A 24,759-nucleotide genomic window follows, 5' to 3' on the forward strand; every position below is an offset into this window, starting at 1 on the left:
ATTGCATCTTCCAGGGTTAGGCACAGCTGACGTGTACTTTACCACTTTCCACTGCCCCCCAACATACACCCTCTGCTGCAGCCATGTGGTTGATACTTTAGCAGGGTTCACTGAACAACTGGGGTAAAGTTCTTAATCTCTCCAAGATCCAGTTTACTAATCTGTAAAACAGTCATGCTAATAATACTTTACCTCTCAGGGTTGTTGTGAAGATCGAATGGGTAAATGCTGGGATACCACAATAATAATTCCAGGCCAGGTGAGGTGGTGCCTGCCTGTAATCCCAACACTTTGGGAGACCAGTGCAGGAGGATCACTTGAGCACAGGAGTTAAAGACAAGCCTGCGCAACATAATGAGACCCTGTCTCTACAAAAAAAAAAATTTTTTTTTAATTAGCTAAGCTTTGTGTCACATGTCTGTTGTCCTAGCCACTCAGGAGGCCGAGGAGGGAGAATTGCTTGAACCCAGGAATTCGAGGCTCCAGTGAACTATGATCATACTACTGCACTCCAGCCTGGGCGACAGAGCAAGACCATCTTTAAAAAAAAAAAATTAGAATAGTCACCATTAACACTAAATACATTTCCTACTTTCTTTCATTTAATCCTCCCAGTAAGTCTACACAGAGATAGTCTATCCCAATTTTATAGCTCAAGAAACAAGTTTAGAGAGGTGCAGGGAGTTTGTCAGTTAACTGAACTGAGATTCAAACCTAACTCTCAAACATGCTAACTGCCTTTGCTGTGACCATTGCACACGTGTTACTCATGCCCTGCCAGCTTCACCTGTGAAAATCTTGCCTGCCTTTTAACATCCTACCAGAATTAAGCTCTCCTCCTGTGTGTTCATTCATACCTTTTGCTTAGCCTCTTGGATTGCAGGAATTTAATCTAGCTTTGCCTGATACAGGGTCAATTTACCCAGGACACACCCTTTTCAGGGGGCAAGGGATGAAGGCTAATTATCAGAGGTCTGGGAACAATCAAATGAGTCCCCACCCAGTGAAGTCACCCACATCCAGAACCTCTTCCCTGAAAAGCCCCACCACTCCTTTTCCTTGGTCAGATCCCCAGGGGCTCACTTGGGTGTTTGTTAAATTGAATGAATTGAATGGAGCCAAGAGATCTGGCCTGCAACCCCTGTCCTGCAACTACAGTGTCTGATTTGAACAAGTCATTTTGCCTCACTGGGCCCCATGCTCTGGAAAGTGGGGTGGGGGGATGTGTGGATTGGGTGCTTGGTGAAGTCCTACCAATCTTTAACATTCTACGTCTCAAAAGCTGTAGCAAAACATCAGCATGAGACTTGTGGCCAGATTAAGTTTCTTGGAACAGGGTACTTCCTGAGATTATTTTAGTATATGTTCATACATTGTAGCAAGAAGGGGGAAAATGGATACTGAAAACAAAATTTACCATTCAATTGATATTGAAAACAAAATTTATGTTTGTCTTCCAGGGAATCTCATATTCATCAGCAGAGACAAGATTTTTTTTTTCTAAAAAACACCATAATCAGCTTTTTTGTATGTGGAAGGTGGGCCTTTCTCCCTCACCCTCCTTTTGGTGTAATTAAATTTTTTTGTGATTCCATTTTATCTCCTTTGTTAGCTCATCAGCTAGAACGATTTGTTTTGTTATTTTAGTGATTACTTTAGGGTTTAGTATACATCTTTAACTTTCACAGTCTAGGTGAGATTATGCCATTTCACGTAAGAATTGTAAAACAGGATACTTCCATTTCTCTTCTCCAGCCCTTTGTGTTTATGCTGTCACACATTTTATTTTTGTTAAATGGTTAATTTTCTGTTATGGAAATATAAGTAATAAGAATTCTCTTATATTTACCCAGATAGGTAGCATTTCTGGTGAATTTTTTTTTTTTTTTTTTCCTTTTTTGACACATTCTCATTCTGTTGTCCAGGCTAAAGTACAGGCTGGAGTGCAGTGGGGCAATCATAGCTCACTGCAGCCTTGAAGTCCTAGGCTCAAGCAATCCTCCCACCTCAGCCTCCAGAGTATGTAAGACTACAGAGATGTGCCACCATGCCCAGCTAGTTTTAAAAATTTTTTTGTAGAGACAGAGTCTTGCTATGTCACTCAGGCTTGTTTCAAACTCCTGGGCTCAAGTAATCCTCCTGCCTCAGCCTCCAAAAGTGCTGAGATTACAGGTGTGGGCCACAGAACCTGGCTTCTGGTGTTCTTCATTCCTCGGTATAGATTCATATTTCTGTCTGGTATCATTTTACTTCTTGCAGAAGAACTCCCTTTAGCATTTCTTATAAAGTTTGTCTCCTGGTGATGAATACTTTTTGTTTTTATATGTCTGAAAACAACTGTTTTGATTTCTTCAAATGATATTTCCATAGAAACATCATTTTAAGTATAGAGTTCTAGACTCACAAGTGGTTTTTTGTTGTTGTTGTTGTTCAATATCCTAAAGATGTTGCTGCACTGTCTTCTCACTTGCATTGTTTCCAACAAGAAATCAGTTGTCATCATTTGTTCCTTTGTAAGTAACGCCTTTCTTTTCTGGCTGCTGTCAAGGTAGTCATTTGCTGCATAACACACTGCATGTACAGTGAGGATTCCATAAAATTATAATGGAGCTGAAAATTTTCTATCACCTTGTGAAAATTTTCTATCACTTTATCCTATCAATTATATGGTGTCATGGCCATCATAATATTGTAGCACAATTACTTTTAAAAAAAAGAATTTAGAGTAACCTAAGTGTACAGCACTTAAAAAGCCTATAGTAGTAGACAGTAATGTCCTAGGCCTTCCTATTTACTCACCACTCTTTTACTGACTCACCTAGAGCAACTTTCATTTCTGCAAGCTCCATTCTTGATAAGTGACCTATATAGGTATACCATTTTTAAATCTTTTTCTTGAGACAGGGTCTTGCTATGTTGCCCAGGTGGTCTTGAACTCTTGAGCTCAAGCAATCCTCCTGCCTGAGCTTCCTGAGTAGCTGGGATTATAGGCATGCACCACTGTACCTGGCTCCATTTTTTAATATTTTACATATTTTATGTGGTACTTTTACTATACCTTTTCTATGTTTAGCTATATTTAGATACACAAATACTTACCTTTCTATTACAGTTGGCTACAGTATTCAGTACAGTAACATACTGTGCAGCTCTATGGCCTAGGAGCAATAGAAATACCACGTCGTAGAGACGTGTAGTAGGCTATAGCATCTGGGTTTGTATAAGTATGCTCTATGGTATTTATGCAACAAGGAAATCACCTGATAACACATTTCTTAGACTGTATCCCCAGATTTAAGTAACACATGATTGTATTTTCTCTTTATCACTGATTTTAATAATTTGTCCGTGATGTGACCGGCACAGTTTTCTTCATGTTCCTTGTGCTTGCTGTTTGTTGAACTTTTTGTTCCATGGGTTTATAATTTTAATCACATTTGGAAAAATTTCAGCTGTTATTTCTTCAAATATCTCTTCTGTTGCCCTCTTTCTCTTCTTTGAGGACTCCAATTACATGTATATTAGACTGATTGAAGTTGTCTTTTTCTTTTCTTTTCTTTTCTTTTTTTGAGACAGAATCTTACCCTGTTGCCCAGTACAGTTGCATGATTTCGGCTCACTGCAACCTCTGCCTCCTGGGTTCAAGTAATTCTCCTGTCTCAGCCTCCCGACAGGCCTGGGATTACAGGCCTGTGCCACCGTGCCCGGCTAATTTTTGTAATTTTGGTAGAGACGGAGTTGTGCCATGTTGGCCAGGCTGGTCTCGAACTCCTGGCCTCAAGCAATCCACCCATTCCGGCCTCCCAAAGTGCTGGGATTACAGATGTGAGCCACTGCACCCAGCACATTAATAATATTCTTAATTCATTTTTATTTCTGTATTTCTTTTTTGTATAGCGTATATTGCTATAATTTTAAATTAACTAATCTTTTCTTCTGCTGGGCTTAATCTGTTATTAATCCCACCAATGTGCCAGCGTAGACATTGAGGTTTTCATTTGTAAAAGTTTGATTTGTATCTCCTTTATGTTTTCCATGTTTCTATTTAACTTTTGAACATATGGAATAAAGTTATAATAACTATTTTCAGGTCCTTCTCTGATAATTCTAACATCTGTGTCAGTTCTGGCTCAGTTTCAATTGGCAGATTATTCTCATTTTGAGTTATGGTTTCCTGCCTCTTTGCATGTCTCCTAACCTTTAATTAGATGTCAGACACTGTGATTTCTGCCTTATTGAGTGCTGGATATTTTTTAATTTCTATAAATAATCTTCAGCTTTGTTTTGGGGCACAGTTTGAAACAGTCTGATCCTCTTGGGTGTTGCCTTTATGATTTTTAAGGTGGGTCTGGAGTCGTGCCCATTCTAGGGATAATTATTTGCACTACTGAGCCAATACCTTCCTGATTCTCCATCCAGTGCCCTGTGAAACATGTTTTCCAGTCTGGCTGGTGGGAAGAGACACTTCCTGGATAGTGCTGAGTATTATCACCTCTAGTCCTTCAGGATGGTTCTTTCCCTGGCCTTGATAGTTTCCTCACACATACACGCTGATCATTAATCAACTGAAAGACTCAAGTAAGATCTTCTGAAGGTCTCTGGAGTTCTGTTTGAGTGAAGTTCTCTCTCCTCTCTGTATGATGCCTTGTGAATTATTGTTGTATGTTACTACTGATGAATAAGTAAGAGTATTTGTTAACACATATTGAGCAGTTACAATTTCTGAATGAGGAAACTAAGCCAAGAGAAGTTAATTAATTTGTCAAAGGTCATTACAAGAGAGGGTCTGTCTCTCAGCACCCATATCTTTAATCATTAAACTGTACTGCCTTATCATATATTTAATGTGGCATTATTTCCTTATCTTTAGCATAAGCTGCTATTAAATTTATGGTCTGGTTTATAATCAATGGAAGGTTAGAATAGAGAAAACTTCATGATTTAAAAAACTGAGCACAGAGAATAAGAGAATATGAGATCAAATGTGTCACTTAACAATAAGTATCACTAACATTTATCAAGCACTTAAGCACTTATTCAGACCAGACGTTTTTTTGAATGCTCTGCATTGCACCACGTATTTGTATTAGTCTGTTCTTGCTGTAAAGGAATGCCTGAGACTGGGTAATTTATAAAGAAAAGTGGTTTATGTAGGGTCTTGGCTCTGCAGCCTGTACAGAAAGCATGGTGGTAGCATCTGCTCCTAGTAAGGGCCTCAGGAAGCCTTCAATCATGGCAGAGGGTGAAGGAGGAGTAAGCATATCACATGGTGACAGCAGGAGCAACAGAGAGAAAGGGGATGTCCTAGACTCTTTTAAATAACCAGATCTCACATGAACTAACTGAGGGAGAATGCACTTATCACCAAGGGGATGGTGCTAAATGATTCATGAGGGATCGGTCCCCATGATCCAGTAACCTCCCACTAGGCTCCACCTCCAATATTGGGAGTCATATTTCAACATGCAATTTGGAGGAGACAAACATCCAAACCACATCACTGCTATAATCCCAGAAGTTTGGGAGGCCGAGGCAGGTGGATCACCTGAGGTCAGGAGTTTGAGACCAACCTGGCCAACATGGAGAAACCCCATCTCTACTAATAATACAAAAATTTGCCGGGCGCAGTGGCTCATACCTGTAATCACAGCACTTTGGGAGGCCAAGGTGGGCGGATCATGAGGTCAAGAGATCAAGACCATCCTGGCCAACATGGTGAAACTCCATCTCTACTAAAAAATACAAAAATTAGCTGGGCGTGGGGGCGTGCACCTGTAATCCCAGCTACTTGGGAGGCTGAGGCAGAATTGCTTGAACCCGGGAGGCAGAGGTTGCAGTGAGCCGAGATCATGCCACTGCTCTCCAGCCGAGTAACAAAGCAAGACTTTGTCTCAAAACAAAAAAAAAAAAAAAAAAAAAGGAAAAAAAAAATTAGCTGGGCATGGTGGCACATGCCTGTAATCCCAGCTACTCGGGAGGTTGAGGCAGGAGAATCACTTGAACCCAGAAAGTGGAGGTTGCAGTGAGCCAAGATTATACCACTGCACTCCAGCCTGAGCAACAAGAGTAAAAGTCTGTCTCCAAAAAAAAAAAAAAAAAAAAAAATACAGCTGTGATAAGTGCTGTGACACAAGAAACAGCAGGAGATTATAGGAATGCAGAGGGAGACACCTAATCCAACTGGAGTAGTCACGACATGGCAAAGTGCTCCAAAGGAGAAGTTTCCTGAACTGAATGTTAAAAGACATGGGAAGTTAGGCATTGGGAGAAGGCTAGGGGCAAAAGAGATCATGGAGCTCAAAGTGCAAAGTAACGAGAGAGTCTGGAGTGGTATAAACTAAGAAAAGAAAAATAATGTGATCACATACATGTGCTCCAGTGTTCAAATACTTTATGGTGCAGCCAGCAATGAATTGGCTGTCAAAGCCAATTGTGTTTATGTCAATAATTTGAAATCTGCCATGGTAGGAATATTTACGCCATGGAAATCAGTAAAGCTACAAATGAGGGTCTTTTTCCCTCAGAGATTTACCAGTACCGCTGGTCCCAGGCTATAAACATCTGAAGATGACTTTTTTTTGTTTTGTTTTGTTTTGAGCTCGAGTCTTGCTCTGTCGCCCAGGCTGGAGTGCAGTGGAGTGATCTCAGCTCACTGCAAGCTCCGCCTCCCGGATTGAGGCAATTCTCCTGCCTCAGCCTCCTGAGTAGCTGGGACTACAGGCGCCCACCACCATGCCTGGCTAATTTTTCGTACATTTTTTTAATAGAGATGGGATTTCACTGTGTTGCCCAGGCTGGTGAGTAGCTCCTGAGCTCAGTCGATTTGCCTGCCTCTGCCTCCCAAACTGTTGGGATTATGGGCATGAGCCACCACGCCCAGCCCAAGATGACTTTTATATCTTCTCCTGATGTTGTCTTATAGAGGCTAAAATATCTTTATTATAAAATTTCTCTTGCAGATTGTTTCTGGCCTTGAATTATTTTTCCCTAAAATTTCATTCACTCCACAAACCTATCCACATGGTGCCATGTTTGTGGTGGTTGCTGCAGATATGACCCCACCAGGAAGTCATGGCACCTGCTATCATATACTCCCAGGAACCCAGGGCCAGCGTTCTTGTTCTCCGTATGAACTTTGTAGGGCATTTCACCAGGAACTTTAAAGTAGCCAGATGGCTATCAGGAAAGAAAGTTTCCTTAGCCTGTGGCATTGTTGTTGTTTTTTTTTAATTGAATAATCCATTAACATTGATGGAGTCATAGCTGGCTCCAGGGTGCCTCCCGTCCGGCTCCCACAGGAGGTTACAATAGGAGTTGGCAAACTTTCCAAAGTACTCCATCAAGTCCATGTGTAACTATTCTCCCATTCAAATTTTCTTCTCCCTGCAGTGGTGGGTTCAGACTATCTTCACTATCAACAATTGTTTATCAAGTAGCCACTGAGCTAAGCTAAGATGACTAAGAAGACATACTTGTCCTTGAGGGAAGCCAGGACCCATTCATAAATAAAAATAAAAACAAAAATAAATAAGAATAGTACTTAGAGCATCATAAAAGTGGGAGGAACTATTTAATGCCTCCATTCTGTGTGCTGTATTTTCACTTTCTTGATGGTGTCCTTTAAAGCACATAAGTTTTTAATTTTGATAATGTCCAGTTGATTTTTTCTTTTTTTTAACTTTTTGTGTCATATCTATGAAATATATATATATATTGTTTTATACAATTGCTTTTTCAATCATTTAATAAAGGAGAAGAAATACACTGTCTTTTATAATTACATAATTACCGTTACTGGTACTCTTTGCTTTTTCATTTGAATCTGAATTACCATATAGGGTCAGTTGCTTTCAGTTTGGAGAACTTTCTTTAGCATGTCTCATAAGGCAGGTCTACTAGCAAAAAATTATCTCATCTTTCTTTATTCCACCTTCATTTCTGAAAGATACTTTTGCTGGATATAACTTCCTTATTGACAGATTTTTTTAATTTTGGTACTTTGAATATATCATCCACTGTTTTCTAACGTCTTTTTTTTTTTTTTTTTTTTTTTTTTGAGACAGGGTCTCACTCTGTCACCCAGACTGGAGTACAGTGGTGTGATCACAGCTCACTGTAGGCTCAACATCCCAACCTCAAGCAATCCTCTCACCTCAGGCTCTGGAATAGCTGGGACAACAGGTTGCACCACCACACTGGGCTAATTTTTTTATATTTCATAGAGACAAAGTCTCACTACGTTTCCCAGGGCGATCTCAAACTCCTGGGCTCAAGTGACTCTCCTGCCAAAGCCTCCAAAAATGCTGGGATTACAGGTGTGAGCCACCATGCCTGGCCAGTTATTTCTTGTAAGGAGTCATCTGCTGATCTTACTGAGGTTCTCTTGTATGTGATAAGTCATTTGCTCTTGCTACTTTCACAATTAATCTTTGTCTTTCAGCGTTTTTGCCACGATATATAAGTGTGCACCTCTTTGTTTTTATCCTACTTGGAATTCATTGAGCTATATGAATATGAAGATCAATATTTTTCATTCAATTTGGGAAGCTTTCAGCTATTATTTCTTCAAACCTTTTTTCTGTTCCTTTCTCTCTTCTCCATTTTTGTTTTTGTTGTTGTTGGTTACTTGCTTGTTTGTTTGTTTTTAGATGGAGTCTTGCTTTGTTTCTTTGTTTGTTTTAGGATGGAGTCTTGCTCTGTTACCCAGGCAGGAGTGCAGTGTCACGATCTCATCTCACTGCAACCTCTGCTTCCTGGGTTCAAGCAATTCTCCTGCCTCAGCCTCCTGACTAGCTGGGACTACAGACATGCGCCACCATGCCTAGCTAACTTTTGTGTTTTTAGTAGAGACAGGGTTTCATCATGTTGGCCAGGCTAGCCTTGAACTCCTGACCTCAAATGATCCACCTGCCTCAGCCTCCCAAAGTGCTGGGATTACATGTGTGAGCCACTGCACCTGGCCATCTCTTTTTCTTTTGAAACTACCATCACTTAATGGTGGCCCCACATTCTCTGAGGCTGTTCATTTTTTTATTCTTCTTTCTCTCTGTTCTTCAGATTGCATAATCTCTATTGATCTAGCTTCAGGTTTGCTGATTCTTTCTCCTGCCAGTTTAGACCTACTGTTGAGCTACTCTAGTGAATTTTTCATTTTAGTTATTGTACTTTTCAGTTCCAGAACTTCCATTTTGTTATTTTTTTCTATCTCCTTATTGACGTTTTTCATTAGATGTGACATTATCATTGTCACACGCGTCGATTTGAAGAAACCACCAAACAGGCTTTGTGTGACCAATAAGGCTGTTTATTTCACCTGGGTGCACCTCTAAAAGTATTAAAGCAGCAGCAGCCACCACATGCAGACATGAGGACTATGCTAAAACAGTAAGGTCAAGTTGTTTGGACAGAAAGACTACAGGGTGTGGTCCCGGCTCTTGTGTAAGAATCTGACCACACAGGCCTGCACTTCAGCTGTGTGTAATGAAAAAGGTTGGGATGAGTTAGGGAGAGCTAGTGTGGGAGCAGCTTTTAGGGTTGTTTTTTAAGGAATGGAAAGGGGAGAGGGGAAAGGATTTAGGATTTATGGGGTCAGCTAGGTTTATCTAGGACAGAATAATCGGTTGTGGAGGGAGGTATTGAGGATAGGAGAGTATATGGGTTTGGCACCAGGGGGTGGATAGGCAAGGCAATTTGGTTGATAAGTACAGATCCTGAACTAACCTGTATGACTTGTCTGGTTTTTGGACAGGTAAAATGGGGAATTGTAAGGAAAGTTTATAGACTTTAAAAGGCCATGCTGTAACAGGCAAGTGTTAATAGGCTTTAATCCTTTTAAAGCATGTTGTGGAATGGGATATTGGCATTGAGTGGGGTAAGGGTGATTAGATTTTAATGAGATGGTAAAGGGTGCATGATTGGTCACCAAGGAGGGAGTAGAGGTGTCCCATACCTGCAGATTAAGGTGGGGAGATACAAGGGGAGGATGTGAAGGAGGCTTTGAACTGGGGAAAAGGGTGGCAATGAGGTGTGGCTGTAGCCTAGGAATAGTCAGGGAAGCAGACAATTTAGTTAAAATGTCTTGACATGACCAGGCACGGTGGCTTATGCCAGCACTTTGGGAGGCCGAGGCAGGCGGATCACAAGGTCAGGAGATCAAGACCATCCTGGCTAACACGGTGAAACCCCATCTCTACTAAAAATACAAAAAATTAGCCAGGCATGGTGGCGGGCGCCTGTAGTCCCAGCTGCTCAGGAAGCTGAGGCAGGAGAATGGCATGAACCTGGGAGGCAGAGCTTGCAGTGAGCTGAGATCTCACCACTGCACTCCAGCCTGGAAGACAGAGCAAGACTCTGTCTCAAATAAAATAAAATAAAATGTCTCAACATAATAAGGGAACTGGGCAGGTGGGGATAACTAAAAAGGAGTGCATAAAAGAATGTTGTCCAAGTTGTCACCAGAGTTGGGGAGTTTTAAGAGGTTTAGAAGCCTGGCCATTAATACCCATAACATTTATGGAAGCAAGGGAAACACGCCCTTGAAAAGAAAGTAATGTGGAGTGGGTAGCCTCCATTTTAATTTAGAAGGGGATGGACTTACCCTCCACTGTAAGAGTTACCCAAAGCATCTGTGATGGTCCTGTAGGCTTCCAAGGTGATTGGGCAGCATCAGTGTTCAGCCGCTAAGCCAACAAGATCTGGGAGTCAGTCAGAGTTCCAGGGGCCCTGGGAGTGGCTGCCAGGCAAGCTGGACGGTCTGATTTCCAGGGGGGTCCCGCACAGATGGGACACAGCTTAGGAGGAATCCTGGGCTGTGGGCATTCCTTGACCTAGTGGCCAGATTTCTGGCACTTGAAGCAAGATCCTGGGGGAGGCAGTCCTGGAGGAACACCTGGCTGCTGCAGTTTGGGCATTTTGAAGTTATTGTGTGCTGGAGACATGGCTGAGGTTCCTCTCACAGTGGAGGCAAGTAATTGCAACTCAGAAATATGTTGCTAGTTGGCTGCCTCTACTCTATTATTGTACACCTTGAAGGTGAGGTTAATTAAGTCCTGTTGTGGGGTTTGAGGGCCGGAATCTAATTTTTGGAGATTTTTCTAGTGTCAGGAGCGGGTTGGGTAATAAAATGCATATTGAGAATAAGACCGCTTTCTGGCCCTTCTGGGTCTAGAATGGTAATGCATCTAAGGGTTGTTGCCAAACAGGCCATGAACTGGATTGAGTTCCTATATTTGATAAAAAAAAAAAAAAAAAAAAGAGCCTAAATGCTAACTGATTTGGGAGAGGTCAGATAAAGAAAAAGGAGCATTAACCTTGGCTATGCCTTCAGCTCCAGCCACCTCTAAGAGGAAATTGTTGGGCAGATGGGGGAGGGCTAGTCGCAGAATGAAACTGTAAACCAGACTGGGTGTGAGGAGGGGAGGTAATAGAAGGGTTATAGGGTGGGGGAGCGGAGGCTGAAGAAGAGTTGGAACCTGGCTGGGCCTGGCAAGGAGCAGCCTGGGAAGGAGGGGAGAGGTCAGATGGGTCTGTAGAAAAGGAGGATTCACAGGACTCAGAGTTTGGGGTGGAGACTGAAGGAACAGACAGGAGAGAAAGAAGAAAGATTTGGGACGAGTCGCATTGTGAGCAGAGACTAGGGAGGGACAAATGTGTAAAAGAATGCCTGGACATCAGGCACCTCAGACCATTTGCCCATTTTTTGACAAAAATTATCCAGATCTTGTGAAATGGAGAAATCAAAAGTGTCGTTTTCTGGCTATTTAGAACCATTATCGAGTTTGTACTGGGGTCAAGCAGTATTGCAGAAGAAAATAAGGCGTTTAGGTCTTAGGTGAGGTGTGAGTTGAAGAGGTTTTAAGTTCTTGAGAACACAGGCTAAGGGAGAAGAAGGGGGAATGGAGGGCGAAAGATTGCCCATAGTGAAGGAGGTAAGTTTAAAGAGAAAGGTAGAGACATGGAGAAGGGGGCTGGTGAGTAGCCTTGGGTGGCAATGTGGGTGAGCAGCCAAAGCAGGCGTCCCCACAATTGACTTGCCACCAAGGGAATGTGGGTGAATGACCAAGGCAGGCGTCCCCACAGTGATCAGACACCAATGGAGTGTGGGTAAATAAACAGGCAGGTGTCCCCACAGTGATTAAACACCAAGAGAAGACTGTCTTCCCAAGGCTGTGACTGGCGCTGGAGTTTTGGGTCCATGGATAAAATGTGTCTCCTTGTCACTACTAGAAAGGAAAAAGAACTGGAATTGGAAGGACGGGGAGATTGAAGGGTAGCGAGAGAGGAAGACTGAAGGGTAGGGAGAGAGGAAGATTGAAGGGTAGCGAGAGAGGCTGGAGAAGAGTGAGAAGACCGCTTACCTGATTTGAAATTGGTGAGATGTTCGTTGGGCTGATTGGTCTGAGGACCTGAGGTGGTAGGTGGATCTCCTCAAGGAGTGAGGACAAGGACAGGGGACTGGTCTCCGGAAGAAGTCCTCGTGTCCCAGGTCTTCGGCACCAAATGTCATGCGCGTCTGTGTGAAGAGACCACCAAACAGGCTTTGTGTGAGCAACAAGGCTGTTTATTTCACCTGGGTGCAGGTGGGCTGAGTCTGAAAAGAGAGTCAGCGAAGGGAGATGGGGTGGGGCTGTTTTATAGGATTTGGGTAGGTAGTGAAAAATTACAATCAAAGGGGGTTTTTCTCTTACAGGCAGGGGCAGGGGTCACAAGGTGCTCAGTGGGGGAGCTTCTGAGCCAGAAGAAGGAATTTCACAAGGTTAATCGCTCAGTTAAGGTGGGGCAGAAACAAATCACAATGGTGGAATGTCATCAGTTAAGACAGGAACCGGCCATTTTCACTTCTTTTGTGATTCTTCACTTGCTTCAGGGCATCTGGATGTATACGTGCAGGTCACAGGGGATATGATGGTTTAGCATGGGCTCAGAGGCCTGACAATCATCTTATCTTTCTTTACTACTTTAAGCATGTTTATTTTTCTTTAAGATCTTTGAACATTGAATGCATGAACATAATGGTTGCTTTGAAGTCTTTATTAAATCTGACATCAGAGCCCTCTCACAGGCAGCTCCTGCTGCCTACATTTTTCCCTGTGGGCTGATCACACTTTTCAGTTTCTCTGCATGTCTCATAATTTTTTGGTGAAAACTAGATGCTTTCAGTGACATACTGCTGTAGGCACTGATTCCCTTCTCCCTCTGTGGGAGTTTTTGTTGTTTGCTTAGTGATTTGGCCAGAATATTTTAGTGAATTCTAATTCCCCCACAGTGTGAAGTCTCTAGTGCCACTCCTCAAAGGATACAGCCTTAGGTATGTGCCCAGTTACCCTTGAATAACAGGGGTTTCAGCAAGACTCTGTCTCTTTCCCTGACCTGTTAAACTGTCTGCCTCATTTGGTATCACACCAAGCTTTTAGGCTCTACCAGTTGCTGGCTGATTGCTCATTTATGCCCTGAAGCATAAATGGTGCTGCAGTGTGATTTAATTAAATCCAAATCTCTGCAGGAGTAAATTTTGAAGCTAGTCTTTGAGGTTTGTTCAAACCCCAGGAAGTCTCTTTTTGTTCTTTCCCTGGTTCTCTCAGATAAAATAGCAGGCCTATGGCTTAGCTTGTTGCTGTCAAGAATTACCATCCTCCTGCTAACTGCTTACCCCCAAAATTTGTGTTGTTGTCAAGAGCACCCTAGACTTGAACTTCTCACACTTAGTTTCAAGTAAAGCCAGTCCCTTTGGGAAGATCTTCAGAGATTTCTATTCTTATAGACTGCCTCTCCTCCTGGGCAAAATCTCTGAGCCATGGCTTCAGACTCTAGGTGGAGGTGATAGCCTCTGGTCTTCTAGGCTTGCTGCTTCCTGAATAGAACCTCCTCTCTATGAGCAAGGTGGAGTGAGGGTGATTAGAGTCCCAGTATCCTCAGCCTGCTGCATCTGGGGAGGGGCCTCTTTTTATGAGTGAGGACTGGGTGGAAGAAGAGAGCCCCTGACCTCTTGGCTGCACTTGCCAGGAATTTAGCTTCTGCAACTCAGAGCTGGAAATGATGAAAAATGCTGGTGACCTGTTCCTCATGGTAATATACTGTATCCCTTTACTTGGAGCTGAGGGAAGTGGGAGCCCCATCTTCCTGGCCACACCTTCTGGATGGAGCTTCCATCACTCTAAGTTGAAGGCAGGGCAGGGAGCAATGAGAAATGGAGGGGGTCATGGCTCAAGTGCCACAAATTCTTGTTATTATTACTGAGATTTAGTAGATTTTCTTGAATAAGCATTTCTTCATTTGTTGTATGTCTTGGGACAATTCACAGAGACTTTATTTTCTTTTCCTTTTCTTTTTCATTGTTTTAAATTTAAAATTATAGTGAAAATAGAGACAGGGTCTCACTATGTTGCCCAGGCTGGTCTCAAACTCCTGGGTTCAAGTGATCCTCCCACCTCAGCCTCCCAAAGTTCTGAGATTACAGGCATGAGCCACCACGACTGGCCAATTTGTGGAGACTTTAAATGATTGCTTAATAATGTTTACCAGTTAAGGTTTTTCACTGGGGAATGGGTCTGTGGGGGCTTCTTACTCCACTATTACAGAAACAGAACCTCTTTCATTTAACATGTAAAATGTACTTTCCACCCTTTTCTACTGTCTTCTTTTTCCTAGGAAGCTGAAATGTATGGGCTACATCAATAAGGCTCCATGCCTTCAGGCTTCCAGTTGCCAATAAATGCCCCAGTAGGAGACTGGAGGGAGGGAGGAGGATGAGATCAGAGTGTTTATTCCCTTGGCTCCCTTCAGTTGTGCAGCCTTCTTTGAATGACTCCTTGTCATTTCCAATTGCCATTCCCTTCCCTGTCTCTTCTGGCTAGAAGTAGTTACTTCACTACCACTTTCAACTCCCCTACACATTACTTATACCTCTATGGAAGGGAAGTGGCTGCACTGTGGTCAGGAATAAGCCAAGGCAGCCTTCTGGCGCAGCGTGGCTCAAGCAGGTTTGGAGTGCAGACACACAACTCCTCACATTGTGTAGCCATGCCACATGAGGCGCTTTAGGCAACCACTCACGTGTGCTCGTGCTTGACAGAGCCACTATTGTTTGTAAAAGGTATAACTACCCAGCTGACGCTGTACATATGGCTTGTGCCCATGGCTTGTGCCCATGACTTGCACCGAGGCTGGCGCCCAAGCTCGCTCATGCCCAGAGAGACAGAGAAAATGCCATGTCAAAACTTGCTATGATTCCTTGAATGTTCTTTCAGCTGGCCACCATTTGTCCACCGACTCCCCTCAGACCTCAGTTAGAACATGACAATTGCCATCATGAACATGATCCCAGAGTGAGTGAGTCTTTGGTCCCCACTGATTCCAGGTCAGCCATGTGGCCGCAACATGGGTGGTGGTACCCGATGGCAGCTGTGCTGCTCAGATGGGCTCCAGTGGAAACCTGGACAGTGGTAGACGGGCCCCCTGAGAGCATGGAGAAGGCACTGAAGCAGCTGGAAGCACAGAGCACTGAGAAGGAGTGAACCTTTCCCAACAGAATTGAATGGGTGTGTTTGACTGCACTATGAGAGGTACATACCCAGTCCCTGAGGGATGCAGCAGAGGTAAGGGCCCCCCAGGTGCCAGCAGGCCTGGTTACACAGCTCAGAAAAAGTGTTAGAAGCTGCCATGAATGGGGACCTCCAGGCATAGGCAGAGTGCCTGGAGGCCTGGCCATAGGGCTTAGAAAAGGAATTAGAGGCTGCTGTGAATGCAAGCCTGGGTCCGTCATCTCGGCCTGAGAGACTCCCACTTGGTCTGGGTTTGCACCATAAAGGAGAAGATGCCCCACTTGCAGGGGGTCCCCCTGATGGGAGGAAAGGGGGTCCCAATGAGTGACATGCTCACAGATGTGGGTAGATTTGATTTTGGCTGGGGTTGACTGAGAGAAAATTAATAAGCAGCCCAATGAAGTACTATTAACTTTGTGGAGACAGCTGTCTCCAGAGCACCAATTCCAGAAAATGTCCAAGGGGAAGAAGGACATTGCTGCATGACCTGGTCCCACCTGGTGGGTGCTTTGGCTCAAAGACTATGTGCTGCAGCCGGACAGGGGTGTAAAGGCTTTTCTGTTTGATGAGGGAACTGGCCAAGGTGCCCGGCCTGGGGGAACACCAGATGACGGGAGGCCACATGTGAAATTAGCAATTCACTGGTCCCCCACCAACGTACAGCAAGTGCTGGTGCCGGTAGACACCAGTGCAGATATATTCTGGGGGTGGATATTTTCCACAGCTTGGCAGCTGTGCCATCAATCATGGATTTGATGGACCCTTTGATGATAGAACTGGAACAGTACCACTATGTGGTGGATTTAGCTAATGCATTCTTTTCCAGAAAGCCAGGAACAGCTTACCTTCACGGGAAGGTGACAGTGGACTTTCACAGTGCTGCCGCAGGGCTATATGCAGAGCCTTACCATATGTCATGGTCTCGTTAATGATATTATGCTAACCTCTGATTCTCTTGCAGATTTAGAAGTGGCAATGCTCCCCTTGCCTAGAATTAAGATGATGAGGCTGAGACAGCCTTTCTGGCAGCCTGGCAGGCTATTCAGCAGGCATAGGCCCTACTGGTAATTAACCAGGGGCACCCATTTAAACTTGATGTGCATGTGACCACAGATAGTTTTGGCTGGGCCTATAGCAGCACATGGAGAGCTTGAGAACGCCAGTAGGCTTTTCATCCCAACTATGGAAAGGAGTTGAGCTCTAGTACTTATTGATAGAGAAGCAGTCAGTAACTGTATATGCTGCCCTTCAGGCTCATGAAAGCAGGGCAGGACAGGCTACAGTCATCGTGCAGACGACTTACCTGATAGTGGGATGAGTGTGTTCATGGATAACAACCCCCTGGATGGTGAAAGCAGTTAGTAAGGGCTCATAAGAGCGTGGCAGAACGGAGACGGGCTACAGTCATCGTGTGGATAACTTACCTGAGAGCGGGATGGATATATTCATGGATAACAACCCCCCCGGACTGGGATGGTGTAGACATCCACTTTGGCAAAGTGGGGCGCCTACTTGGAGCAGTGGAGTATGCTGAGTACAAGTCCCTTAGCAGTAGAATTGCAAGAGGTCTTGGGACCTGTAGTCCTAATGCAAGAAAAGGCCATGGGGCCTAGAGCCATGGGGCCTGAGGCACCCTTAGACCCTGAACCTTCACCATTTAAGGAAGGACGTCTCCCCATTCCCAATGGGGTATGATACACAGATGGGTCTAGCCGAGATGCTACTGCTGCCTGATTACCATGTGATTTGAAACCAGGGGTGGACAGAGTAGTCAATGGGCTGAACTTAGAGCAGTATGGATGGTGATCACCAAGGAGGTGACACCTACAGTAATCTGTACCAATAGCTGGGCGGTCTATTGAGGCTTAACCTTGTGATTAACTACAGAAGTGGCTAGTTGGCCACCGACCCATATGGGGCCAAGCCATGTGGCAAGACTTCTAGGAAATGGGTCATCAGAAAGAGGTAAATATCATCTGTCAGGCTGTATGCCTTTTGCCACCCCTGGCAATGGTGAGACAGATGCTTTGGCCAAGGTCTGATGGTTAGAGACAGCACCTACTTGAGATGTGGCCTTCTGGCTACACTGGAAACTAGGAGTAAACTAATGCAACAGGTCAATAAGCGTTGGGGTCTGTCCCTGCCCATGCAAGATATTTGGGAGGCTTGTCAGAAATGCCCAGTATGTGCTCAGGCATACCCTAAATGGAGACCACTACCCAGTGTTACACAACAAGTAATGATACGGCAAGTGCCCTTAACCAGGTAGCAAGTAGACAAGATCAGGCCCCGATGGATTTTGTGCCCCCTGGAAGTTTATGGGTCTGTGGTGACACAGGGTATCCTTACCTACCAGTGGACTGGACTGAATATTGTACCTAGGGGTGGTCTTATGTACCTGCCACTGTTCTTCCCAGATGCCTATCCCACATAACTGGGAGGAACTACATTCTCAGTTTTTGCCAGTGCAATGAGCCCCCTGGTGGTTCTACCCCTTGGCAATGACTATTCTTGGAGCGGGTGTCATAACTGTAGAAGCACAAGTTACTGCTCCTGCAGAGCACACTGCTCGGGCTCCGAATCACACCCAAGTGGTCCTCCTCCTGTTAACAGATGAGGTTGATCAGATCAGAAAGGTGGTGTTGCAAAACTGAATGGCCTTAGACATAATGACTGCTGTCCAAGGAGGCACCTGTGCTCTCTTAGGAACACAATGTGGTACCTTTATCCCTGACAATTGGCAGAACATAACAGCAGCCCTTCAAGGGGTCTCATGGGAGATTAAGGTAGTCAAGAGCCTTACTGACAATCCCCTGCAGGGTGGGCATCCCTGGGTTCTGGCCTATGCTGGGCCCTAATAGTCAAAAGTAGCATAGCTGGGATCCTAGTAGTGAGCTATTGCTCTCCGTATGGTTGTTGTGGGCTATGGATTCAGGGCTCCAGTCTCTGGGCATGTGTCCCTGCCCAGAGGATGGCCTTGGCCTAGGGGGTGGAGTGTAAGGGCAATGGCTGTGCTTTAGTTGGGAACAGGCTGAGGTGGCCTTCTGGCACAGCATGACTCAGCGGGTTTGGAGCACAGATGCACAACACTGCACCTTATGTAACCATGCCATGTGAGGTAAATTAGGTAACCAGGTGTGCTCGTGCTTGGCTCAGAGCCATTGTTGTCTGTAAAAGGTGTAACTATCCAGCTGATGCTAAACATACAGCTTGCACCCACAGCTTGTGCCCACACCTTGTGCCCAAGCCTACTGTGCTCAGAGAGAAAAAAACCATATCAAAGCTCCCTATATGATTCCTTGAGTGTTCTTTCAGCTGCCTGCCACTGGTCTACCAACTCCCCTCAGACCTCAGTTAGAACATGACACTTTAAAATCATCCCTGGCTTCTCCGAGAGAACACCAAATGGCGGATGACGCCGGTGCAGGGGGGGCCCGGAGGCCCTGGTGGCCCAGGGATGGGGAACCGCGGTGGCTTCCGCAGAGGTTTCGGCAGTGGCATCCGGGGCCGGGGTCGGGGTCGCGGCCGTGGACGGGGCCGGGGCCCGGGCCGAGGCCGCGGAGCTCGCGAAGGCAAGGCCGAGGATAAGGAGTGGATGCCCGTCACCAAGCTGGGCCACTTGGTCAAGGACATGAAGATCAAGTCCCTGGAGGAGATCTACCTCTTCTCTTTGCCCATTAAGGAATCTGAGATCATTGACTTTTTCTTGGGGGCCTCTCTCAAAGACGAGGTTTTGAAGATAATGCCGGTGCAGAAGCAGACCCGTGCTGGCCAGCGCACCAGGTTCAAGGCGTTTGTTGCCATCGGGGACTACAATGGCCACGTCGGCCTGGGTGTTAAGTGCTCCAAGGAGGTGGCCACTGCCATCCGTGGGGCCATCATCCTGGCCAAAGTCTCCATTGTCCCGGTGTGCAGAGGCTACTGGGGGAACAAGATCGGCAAGCCCCACACCGTCCCTTGCAAGGTGACAGGCTGCTGCGGCTCTGTGCTGGTGCGCCTCATCCCTGCACCCAGGGGCACCGGCATCGTCTCAGCGCCTGTGCCCAAGAAGCTGCTCATGATGGCTGGTACTGATGACTGCTACACCTCAGCCCGGGGCTACACTGCCACCCTGGGCAACTTCGCTAAGGCCACCTTTGATGCCATCTCTAAGACCTACAGCTACCTGACCCCTGACCTCTGGAAGGAGACTGTGTTTACCAAGTCTCCCTATCAGGAATTCACTGACCACCTTGTCAAGACCCACACCAGTCTCCGTGCAGCGGACCCAGGCTCCAGCTGTGGCTACAACATAGGGTTTTTATACAAGAAAAATAAAGCGAATTAAGCCTGTTACCAAAAAATAAAAAATAAATAAAATAAAATCATCCCTGGCCAGGTGCGGTGGCTCATGCCTGTAATCCCAACACTTTGGGAGGCCGAGGCAGGCAGATCATGAGGTCAAGAGGTGGATCACTGGTCAAGAGATCGAGACCATCCTGGCCAACATGGTGAAACCCTGTCTCTACTAAAAATACAAAAATTAGCTGAGCATGGTGCACTTGTAGTCCCAGCTACTCAGGAGGATGAGGCAGGAAAATCGCTGGAACCTGGGAGGCAGAGGTTTCAGTGCGCTATCTCGCCACTGCACTCCAGCCTAGTGACAGAGCTAGATTCTCTCTCAAAGAAGAAGAAAATCATCCCTTTGTGAAAAAACAAAGCAAAACCCGAAAAAACACCTCCTTGAATTATCTAATTGTGCTATTTTCTGTTGTGAGCCTGATTGGTACATTACCCATTTCTTTTTCAAGTACTCTATTAGATGTTCTTCAGAAATCTATATTCATGTATGAAATAAGAGGGATATGGGTTCTAATACCAGTTCTGGAAGCTAATTCTTGGGGAAAGTTCTTTAGCCTCTTTGAGCTTCAATTTCCTTATCTTAGTATGAATGTCTGATAGTTATGGCGAGGATTAAGTGAGATGACTTATATAAAATGACTGGCATGTTATCTGCAGTAGACACGAATATGCTGCACTATATCCCTCTTCAAGGAGGACTAGTTACCTCAATTGATGGGGGTGTTGCCAACAGACAAATTCTAGCTGTCATCTCCTTTAAGATTTGCCCTAGTCGTGTAGAGAGCTGCCTTACCCAAGGCCTTGCCCCTCTTGGAGCAGCCCATGTGAGGTGACTGAGCAAGGCATGGGTAGAAAAGTTTGGTCATTTTGGCCCACCATGGGAAACACTGATGGGTTATGTATGTTCCAGAGGTCCCCATGGATTGGTTGAAGCTTTGTCAGACTATATAGCTTTCGGGCTTTCCCTCTGTTCAGTGTTTCTTCCTTCTAAGGAATTGGTGTTAGGAATGGCCCAAAAATGCAGTTGGTAAGATGGGATTTTAAACCTGGATTACTCGCCACCTTGTTGGCCATAAGGACCTCATCACTGGTGATAGAAGGATCAGAGACAACACCTAGCACAAGGTGGAGGTCCGATTGTTAAAACTCTTACCAGTGGCTGGGTGCAGTGGTTCATACCTGTAATCCTAGCATTTTGGGAGGCCTAGGCAGGTGGTTCACCTGAGGTCACGAGTTCGAGACCAGCCTGGCCAACATGGCAAAATCCTTTCTCTACTAAAAGTACAAAAATTAACTGGGCATGGTGGTGGTGCATGCCTGTAATCCCAGCTACTCAGGGGGCTGAGGCAGGAGAGTCGCTTGAACCCAGGAGGCAGAAGTTGCAGTGAGCTGAGATCACGCCACTGCACTCCAGCCTGGGCAGCAGAGTGAGACTCCGTCTCAAAAGAAAAAAACAAAAACAAACAAAAAAACCTCTTACCGGTGATGAATTAGGGTTGTATAGACATGGAGGGTGAATTCACTAGCTGGTTCAATGTATTCAGCATTTGGGAAGTATAGGAGAAACAGTAACTATTTCTATTATGGAAACTGAGTGACTATAATGGAATTGAGTGACTATTGCTAAATTCATGGATATGTTAGAAAAAGACAATAAAAAACTGCAGGCATTTAACAGGCAATGAAAGCCAAATGTGAAAGCTTACAAAGAGGCTTTCATTTCCTACAGCAAGAAGGCAGAAAAAGCTGAAGACCTGAGCTGGGAATTAATACAGCCGTCAAGCTCCAGAGAAAATGAAATGACAACGGTAGGTCCAATACGCTAAGGTTAGTAGAAATCTAGCACTTAGGATGGGGACCTGTGGGTATATTTTGAACTCCCAGACTCCTCTAAATCCTCTGAGCATTCAGAAGTAGTGCTCTTCTCCTCTTAAGAGCTAGCACCCCCACCTCCCTCGCTTGTTCGAAGGCAAGGCAGGGAACTCAGACCGTCGAGATAAAATGTGCCTCCCTCATGTTGTGCCAAACCCCTATCAACTCCAGTGAGGATAGCACCAGGTTCAAGAGGCTGAAAAAGAGACCCAGAGCCAGCAAATGAGACATGGAGTTTTACTGGGGGCTTCCATACAGGGGAGAGTCCAGCAGTGGCGGGCTGGACCAGAGAACAGGTCCAATGGTGGTGAACAGGTCCAGTGGTGGTGGGCTGGGCAGGAGAATTGCAGCCACTTGCAAAAGGCCTGCAGTTTCTATAGCATGTGCACTTAGTACCCTCCCGCTAACAACCTCCACCTGGCAACCTTCATTTAAGCCAAAACCCAACGATTTGATCCCCTGTATGGCCCGTGTTCCACGGGATGCGCCAGAAGTTCAAATGTTCCTCATTGACAAGAAACGAGTCTGTGATTTGGCCACTTCTCAATTCCCTAGCTCAGAACACACATTCAGGTGTGTTTGCCATACAGGGTCATTCTCAGGATATGCTTAAGTTATTGCTATCAGGTGTGCTTACCATAAACCTCAGGATCTGTCCCACCTGTTCCTAACTGCAAAGACTGTAACTAGAGTTAAGTCACGGGCCAGGCCACAGTGGCTCATGCCTGTAATCCCAGAGCTTTGGGAGGCAGAGGCAGGAGAATTGCTTGAGGCCAAGGGTTTGAGACCAGCCTGGATAACATAATAAGACCTTCATCTCTGCAAAAAATAAAAATAAAATAAAATAAATAAAATTACCTGAGCATGGTGATGCACCCCTGTAGCCCTAACTGCTTGAGAGGCTGAGGTGGAAGAATCCCTTGAGCCCAGGAGTTTGAGGCTGGATTGAGCTATTATTGCATCACTGCACTCCAGCCTGGGTGACAAAGAAAGACCTAATCTCTTTAAAAACAAACAAACAAAAAACCCAGAAAGTTATTCTCACGCAGTTCTGTTGGTTAGAAATCTGAAATCATTTTCACTCAGCCAAAATTAAGGTGTCAGGGCAAGGTCACATGTAATGCGTGTGACCTTGCATTTAGGGCCCGCCCAGGATAATCTCCTCACTGCAAGAGCCTTAACTTAATTACACCTGCAAAGATACTGTTTCCATATAAAATAACATTTACAGGTTTCAACGATTGGGATCTAACATCTTTAGCGGCTACTAGTCAACCTACTACAGGGGCAAATCTGAGTTTTCCTTCTCTCTTGTCTCAACAAGGAAGTGTGGTCTTTGGAAAGGAGTAAGGAGACAGAGACTTTGTTTGCAAAAGAAGTTGTGTTTTGGGTGGTATTTATTTATTTATTTATTTAGAAATGGAGTTTCACAGCCGGGTGCGGTGGCTCACACCTGTAATCCCAGCACTTTGGGAGGCCAAGGCAGGTGGATCACAAGGTCAGGAGATCAAGACCATCCTGGCTAACACGGTGAAACCCCATCTCTACTAAAAAATACAAAAAATTAGGCAGGCGTGGTGGTGGGTGCCTGTAGTCCCAGCTACTCAGGAGGCTGAGGCAGGAGAATGGCATCAACCCAGGAGGCAGAGCTTGCAGTGAGCTGAGATCTCGCCACTGCACTCCAGCCTGGGTGACAGAGTGAGACTCCGTCTCAAAACAAAACAAAAAAACGAAATGGAGTTTCACTGCTTCACCCAGGCTGGAATGAAGTCGCACAATTTCAGCTCACTGCAACCTCTGCCTCCTGGCTTCAAGCAATTCTTGTGCCTCAGCCTCCAAATTAGCTGGGATTACAGGTATGCACCACCATGCCTGGCTAATTTTTGTATTTTTAGTAGAGATGGAGTTTCTCCATGTTGGCCAGGCTGGTCTTGAACTTCTGACCTCAGGCGATCTGCCCACCTCAGCCTCCCAAAGTGCTGGGATTACAGGCATGAGCCACCACACCCAGCCAGTAGTTAATATTTTAAAAGAAGATTTTGTTTGTTGTGTGATGTTTCATTCTGCAGGAGCTGAAGGATGCAAGAGTCTCCAAATGATGTGTAGCTTTTCAAAGATCTCATGCTTCCTCTTCCATGATGAGGGAGTTCTACAAGGAGGCAGAAGTTTAAAGAGACCAAGAAAATGGTCAGGTAGAAAAGGAAGGGAGACCAGAGAGAGGCAGAGAGAGAGAAAATGCCAATGGTCAAATGTTTTCTGGGAATGATCTACATTCACACACCCTCCCAGTTGATCTAGACATTGTGTTTATTCTTCCGAGGTGATGGAGAGGTGTTCCTGTGGGTGACTGTAATTACAGGCTATAGGAGGTGGGGTACAGATAGTCAGATATTGTTAAAATCAGCTCTGTCTATTCAGCAGAGAGGATAGTTCACACATGCTAATATTTCACACACCAGAGACTTCCCTAGAAGCTGGGGCTTAAGCTAGGCTGTGTAGGCTGAGAAGTATACAGACAAGTTATGAGAAGAGTGTTCATGCAGGGCCAGGGGCAGAGGTAAGGAAAATCAGTTGGGTGCAGTGGCTCACACCTGTAATCACAACACTTTGGGATGCTGAGGTGGGCAGATCACCTGAGGTCAGGAGTTCGAGACCAGCCTGACCAACATGGCAAAATCGTCTTTACTAAAAATACAAAAATTAGCCAGGCACGGTGGCAGGCGCCTGTAATCCCAGTTACTCGGGAGGCTGAGGCGGGAGAATTGCTTGAGCCCTGGAGGCAGAGGTTGCAGTGATCTGAGATCACACCACTGCACTCCAGCCTGGGTGACAGAGTGAGACTCCGTTTCAAAAAAAGAAGTAAGGAAAATCAGAGGCACTAGGACTCCTGGGGAAAGACATTTCTAGAGCATAGCACTAGTAGGGGGCGGTGGATTAATCTACCCTTGCAGCCTGATAACCCAGCCCAAGCACTATTAGACACATTACTTCAGGAAGTAGTTAATAA

General features: G+C 45.2%; 1 pseudogene; it reads left to right on the forward strand.

Moving 5' to 3' along the window:
• Nucleotides 1-18,944: 18,944 nt before the first annotated feature.
• On the forward strand, nucleotides 18,945-19,849 carry LOC103248035 (small ribosomal subunit protein uS5 pseudogene; annotated as a pseudogene).
• The last annotated feature ends 4,910 nt before the right edge of the window (nucleotides 19,850-24,759 follow it).

This window comes from Chlorocebus sabaeus, chromosome 1 (assembly GCF_047675955.1).
Source record: "Chlorocebus sabaeus isolate Y175 chromosome 1, mChlSab1.0.hap1, whole genome shotgun sequence".
Lineage (NCBI taxonomy): Eukaryota > Metazoa > Chordata > Mammalia > Primates > Cercopithecidae > Chlorocebus > Chlorocebus sabaeus.